This window comes from Staurois parvus, unplaced genomic scaffold (assembly GCF_062004578.1).
Source record: "Staurois parvus isolate SC_StPar_1 unplaced genomic scaffold, SC_StPar_1.0 ptg000053l, whole genome shotgun sequence".
Taxonomy (NCBI): Eukaryota; Metazoa; Chordata; class Amphibia; order Anura; family Ranidae; genus Staurois; species Staurois parvus.
In genome coordinates, this window is record NW_028317849.1 from 2,753,399 (window position 1) to 2,760,670 (window position 7,272).

Genomic DNA, 7,272 nt, shown 5'->3' on the forward strand with positions numbered 1-7,272 from the left:
TAACTGCAGATTTTTTGGTCTAATTTTTGTTATATTTGGCTTTGTAAGAACGTTTTGGAAAGGAAAATTTTAGGACTGCAAATAATGATTATATCCATAATCGATTAGTTGGCCGATTTTTATTTTTTCAGTTAATTGACTAATTGGATAAAAACCTTAAAAAAGAGAGAGGGGAAAAAAAAGACAATTCTTGAATTTCTATATGCAGTGGTGATAAAAATAACCAGCTATATGGCTAGGGATCAAAATATCTAATCCAATCTGAAAATAACAGAGATAAGAGATGTACTATCTGTCTCCTCTCCACCTTAAACTGCCTCACTACTATGCACTGACTTTCTGCAAAACTCAGGATAATTTATTCTATATCTTTTTGTCTTTATATCTTTTATGACTTTGGCCTGTGTCTGTGGTTGATCTGGCTTTGACCAATCTCTCCCCCCAATTCATGTATTCCTTATCCGTTCCTAATTGGGGTGGAGAAGGATTCCACATTTGATCATCTCCCTATAAATTTAGACCAACTTATGGGGGAAGTCACAGACAAGGGGGCTCAATCACAGGGCATTGCCATGCGTGAGTGCATTTTCTGCTGGAGTGCAAAACAGCAGTTGAACACAGCAGGATAAGTAAAGCAGCAAGAAGATACAACAAAGAACTTTACTGCACTCTGGATGGACTGCAAGCAAAACACCCTGGGAAACATCTACAAGTCTGATTCCCACTCCATCTACCTTTTTAATATGCCCCCTCTACTCCTCCTTTTCATATTAGTATCCTCTGTTCTCAAAATCTCATTTCTTTACTCCTCTGCTCCACCCCAAAGCTTATACACATCACCCTCACTTCTACCATCTCCCTACTACTGCTCTCATCACCTCCTGCTAATACTTAACTCACCAGCTGACCCAAACACCAGGACAGGAAGACGTGCACTGATATACATCCTGCTCCCATCTTTCTTTCCTCACCCTCCTTCTAACCTCTGGGAATATCTCCCTGAACCCTGGTCCTCCAGTATCTCACCCCCACACCAGGCAGCCTCCTTCCAGGAATAGCCGAAATCCACTCAATCTCAATCCCCATGCTCCTAAAAAAAAAACAAAAAAAAAACACCCTCCCTTTTTCATATGCCCTTTGGAATGCCTGTTCTGTCTGTAATAAGCTCACCTCTGTCCATGACATTTCTGTCTCCCACTGCCTTAACCTACTAGCAATTACAGAAACCTGGTTTCAAGCATTAGATTCTGCCCTGCAGCACTTTCCCATCGAGGACTCCACTGGACTCACCCAAACCCAGTGGTAAGAAAGGAGGTGGAGTTGGTTTGCTTCTATCCCCACAGAGCACCATTCAAGTCCTTCCTAACCCTCCCTCTCTAGCCTCTTCTTTCGAGACTCACTGCATTTGGCTGTGTTCTCTGAGGATTTCTCTGAGGATTGCAGTGATCTATCGTCCTCCTGGACCAGTGTCGCACTTTTTTGATGACTTCTCTGCCTGACTACCCTACTTTCTCGCCTCTGAAATACCCACTATCATTCTTGGTGATTTTAACATCCCCATTAATGTGAACCACCCAGCTACATCCCCACTCTTCAACCTAACCTTATCTTTTGTCTTAACACAGTCCTCCACTCACTCTGATGGGAATACATTAGACCTTGTTTTCTCCCATCTTTGCAACTCTCTACAACGTCACAAACACCCCCTTTCCTCTCTTTCTCTGATCACAATCTCATCACCTTCACTGTGTCCTCATCTTCAAACACCTAACCCTCCAAGCAGCAAACCATTACCTGCAGACACCTTCACAACTTTAACCCTTCTCTTTTCTACTCTGCAACTGACCAACTCTGTGACAGAATCTCTCCCCTGTCCTACACTGACCTGTTTACAACAGTTCACTTTCATCCACATTAGACTGACTTGTTCCTCTAACTACATGAAGTATCACACCCCAACCATTACAACTTTGGCAGACTGATGACACCAGAAATCTTGAGACAATAGTGCACTGGAGTGATTGTGGCGTACAACCAAATCCAAACAAGCATTCACCCTATATAAATCTGCTTTCTTAAAATACATAGTTAGTCTGGCTGAAAAATAAACAAAAGTCCATCCAGTTCAACCATAAAAAAAAAAAAAAAAAAGTTATATTCCTATACCCACAGTTGATCCAGAGGAAGGCAAAAAAAAAAACCCAGCAAAGCATGATCCCATTTGCTCCTGCAGGGAAAAAAATTTCTTTCTGATCCCCCTAGAGGCAATCGGATATTCCCTGGATCAACTTTACCTATAAATGTTAGTATCCAGTTCCTCTCTCCATGCTACCAAACAAGCCTACTTTGTCACTCTTATTAATACCTTGTCATCCAGTCCTCGTCGTGTCTTCTCTACTTTCTCCACCTCCACCGAGTAACTCACTGCTTATGAGATTGTCAATCATTTCAAAAACAAGATTGATGCAATTCGTAGTGGCATCTTCACCACACAGACATCTATCCCACTTAGCATACCTTTATGCTAAACCTTCCTCAACATTTTCCTCTTGTCCTCGCTACTACTGAAGAGGTCACTAAAGTTTTCTCAGAATCCCATCTCACCACCTACCACCTGCATCCTGGCACAACTACTACGGTCACTGTCTTCTATCCTTTTTGCTCCCTCATATCTTCAATCTCTCCCTCTCTGGCACCTTCCCCTCCCCTCTAAAGCATGCACATATCACTCCTATACTTAAACAGCCCTCACTGGACCCCACCAACCTGAACAACTTAAGACCCATCTCTCTGCTCCTGTTTACCTCTAAACTCCTAGAATGCTTAGTCTACAATCGTCTGAGCTCCTACCTCACTGACAACAACCTTCTTGACCCTTTACAGTCTGGCTTTCACTCACTACACTCCACTGAAACTGCCCTATTAAAACTCACTAATGATTTACTAACTGCTAAAACCATTGGCCACGACTCCATACTCTTACTACTTGACCTCTCTGCTGCTTTATACTGTTGACCATCCCCTCCTCAAAAAAAAAACTCCATTGTCTTGGCCTCCAAGACTCTGCTGTCTCCTGTTTCTCCTCCTACCTATCGCAGCGCTTATTTAGTGTTAACTATAACTCTTGTTTCCTGCACTCCACTTCCTCTTTCTGTAGGGGTCCGTCAAGGTTCTGTCCTTGGATCCCTGCTCTTCTCCATCTGCACCTTCCTTAGTCCCTTAATAAACTACCATGGCTTCAAGTACCATCTCTATGCTGTGCTGATGACACACAAGTCTGTCTTTCTTTTCCTCTCCTCACCTCACCCCTTCAGTCTCCTCACGCATTACTAACCTACTAAGTGACATATCAGCATGGATGTCACTCCACTTCCTCATACTACATCCTTTTAAAATGGAGCTCATACTATACCCTTCAGCCCGTTCTCCCTCCCCTGACTTCTCCCTCAAGATTGATAATATAACCATCAGTCCTCCCCTCATGCAAGGGTACTTAGTGTAATCCTGGACTACCATCTGTCCTTTCAGCCCTAAATCCAATCACTGTCCAAATCTTGTAGACTTCACCTCCATAACATCTCCAAGATATGCCTGTTTTTAACCACTAAGCAACTTATTTGCTCCCTTGTTATCTCTCGCCTTGTCTATTGTAACTCCCTCCTCATTGACCTACTTAATCGCAGGCTATCCCCTCTTCAGTCTATCATGAATGCTGCTGCCAGATTCATCCACCTTACCAACCGTTCCATATCTGTCATCCCACTCTGCCAGTCCATCCACTGGCTTCCCATTGCCCAACGAATAAAATTCAAAACATTAACAACATTTAAAGCCATTTATAACTCTGCCCCAAATTACATCACCAACCTTGTCTCCAAATATCTCCCAAATTGTCCTCTTGGCTCCTCTCACAACCTCCTGCTCTCTAGCTCCCTTGTCTCCTCCTCCCATGCTCCTCTCCAGGACTTCTCCAGAGCCTCCCCCATCCTCTGGAACCCTCTACCCCAATCTATCCGTCTATTGCCTACTCTGCCCACTTTTAGGCAATCTTTTAAAACCTATCTCTTCAGGGAAGCTTATCCTGCTTTCAGCTAATAACTGAATCTTCTATTTCTCCTATCAGTTTATTCCCCACAGTTATTACCTTTTGTACCACCAGCCCCTCCCTCTTATATTGTAAGCTCCAAGGAGCAGGGCCCTCCTAACCCTTTTGTATTGAACTGTATTATTGCTGTATTGTCTCCCTTTTACATTGTAAAGCCTTGACCAAACTGTTGGCACCGTATAAATTCGGTATAATGATATAATACTGTATATACTATTTGTTGAATCTGGTACAATTCATCAGACTCTGAGATCAAAATGTTTATTTAATAATTATTTTTATTTAAAACTAAAGTCATTATGCACGAAGACTCCCTTGTCATAGCCAGGTAGCTTGATAATCACTATTATAAGGGGCTCGTACTAATTTATTAGTTATTACTACTGACAAAAAAATTAATATAGCCAAAAGTAGGATATACAGCCCTGGCCAAAGGTTTTGAGAATGACACAAATATTAATTTTCACAAAGTCTGCTGCTTCTGTGTTTTTAGATCTTTTTGTCAGATGTTACTATGGTATACTGAAGTATAATTACAAGAATTTGATAAGTGTCAAAGGCTTTTATTGACAGTTACATGAAGTTTATGCAAGGAGTCAATATTTGCAGTGTTGACCCTTCTTTTTCAAGACCTCTGCAATTTGCCCTGGCATGCTGTCAATCAACTTCTGGGCCACATCCTGACTGATGGCAGCCCATTCTTGCATAATCAATGCTGAGCGTTTTTCAGAATTTGTGAGTATTTTTTTTTTTTTGTTCACCCGCCTCTTGAGGATTGACCACAAGTTCTCAATGGGATTAAGGTCTGGGGAGTTTCCTGGCCATGGACCCAAAATTACGATGTTTTGTTCTCCAAGCCAATTAGTTATCACTTTTGCTTTATGGCAAGGTGCTCCATCATGCTGGAAAAGGCACTGTTTGTCACCCAACTGTTCTGGATGATTGGGAGAAGTTGCTCTTGGAGGATACTTTTCTACCATTCTTTATTCATGGTTGATTGATGTTATGTCATTTACCCCAGTCCTCAGCAGTCCAATCCTTGTACCTTTATGCAGAATATCAGTCTGTCCCTGATGTTTTTCCTGGAGAGAAGTGGTTTCTTTGCTTCCATTCTTGACACAAGGCCATCCTCCAAACGTCTTCGCCTCACTGTGCATGCAGATGCACTCACACCTGCCTGCTGCCATTCCTGAGCAAACTGCACTGGTGGTGCCCTGATCCTGCAGCTAAATTAACTTTAGGCGACTGTCCTGGCACTTGCTGGACTTTCTTGGGCTCTCTGAAGCCTTCTGCACAACAATTGAACCTCTCTCCTTGAAGTTCTTGATGATCCAATAAATGGTTGATTTAGGTGCAATCTTAGTAGCAGCAATATCCTTGCCTGTGAATCCCTTTTTGTGCAAAATAATGGACTGCATGTGTTTCCTTACAGGTAACCATTGTTAACAGAGGAAGAACAATGATTTCAAGCATCACCCTCCTTTTAAAGCTGCCAGTCTGCTATTCTAACTTGATCAGCATGACAGAGTGACCTCCAGCCTTGTCCTCAATACTGACACCTCTGTTAATGAGAGATTCACTGACATGTCAACTGGTCCTTTTGTGGCAGGACTGAAATGCAGTGAAATGTTTTTTTGGGGATTAAGTTCATTTTCTTGGCAAACCGGGACTTTGCAATTAATTGCTATTCATCTGATCACTCTTCATAATATTCTGCAGTATATGCAAATTGCCATCATAAAAAGTGAGGCAGCAGACTTTGTGAAAATTTAATATTTGTGTCATTCTCAAAACTTGTGGCCATGTCTGTACAGGGTATTTTAATTGGTAGTCAGACATGAAGCTATATGATTGATGGAGAGGGATATAAAATGTTTTATGTTGAAGTGGAACTTTAGGTACAAAATTAAAAATGGGCGAGCAGGCAGGAATTTTAATGCAGAAGAGTCATGCTTCATCTCTTCTGCATTAAAGTTACCTAACTGCCTGTCTGCCCCTGTATAGTGACCCGTGCAGGTGCAGCTCGCTTTACAAATTCAGCAATGCCGAATCTGACTGAACGCATGTGCGGGAATTACTTCATTCCCACCCAGTCAATGACAGTGACCAGTAATCAGGACCCGGAAGCCAGCCACCTATAGATGCTAATGGCTGGGCAGAGAGCTTTGGGACATTGCATTGCTGGTTCAAAAGAGAGTATAGTTCCGTGGTAAAGTAGTACTACAGGCTGAGACTCTTGCATGGATATAATCATTTTAAATATAATGTACAATACTGGTAAACTTTTCTTTTAAATTTAATTGTAATGCCTTATATTACCTCCCGTCAATCAGCCTCCAGCTTCTCTGGGTTCAGATGTTTATCTTACCTGCACAATTTTTTTTTAAATAAACTTGTCATACTTACCTGTTCTGTAATAGTTTTGCACAGAACAGCTTCAATTCTCTTCTGTAATCAACAATACATAATTTAAATGTATTTTTAAAATTCAGAAATGTAAGTACCTGAATTTGACCTGCTATCGATCTTTCAGTCCCTGTACAGCTGAACTGGAGTTGAGATATAGAAGCAGGACTTGGTGAAACCAGTTAATGTGCGAACAAGAAACGAGCTGATAGGAAGAAAAGGAGAGTATTATAGTTATGAGCTCATTACTATGCCACATTTCCTTTTACTATCCAGTGTCAGACTTGAGAGCGTCCAGGGAGAACTTGGGCTTAGAAGAAGTCGGTTTATTGGCACTGGCCATTGGACTTATGACATCTAGAAGCAGAAAAAAAATAGTGCAGTGGAAATTTTGTATCAAAGCTAAATATTGCAGCAAAAACTATTTTGTTTGTTATACTTTATTGGACTGTTTATTTTTATCTGGTTATTTTTTCCTGGAGGTCTGCTTTAATTAGATATACTTATTACACTATGCCATAAGTGCTAGAGCCTGGCAGATAGCTGGATTTATTATTTATTCACCCAGTCAAGATGCAGTAGACAAGGGTATCTTAGTCTCCCCATGTTTTATACTATTTCACCTGAGCCTTTGGTTGGCAAAAACATAGCCACCCTCGAATACAGGGCACGTGGATTCAAGAAATAAAGAAGAATAGAAGAATAAATTACACTCTCCACAGATTACATGGTTCTTTTCCTATCAATCCCCACATTTCTTT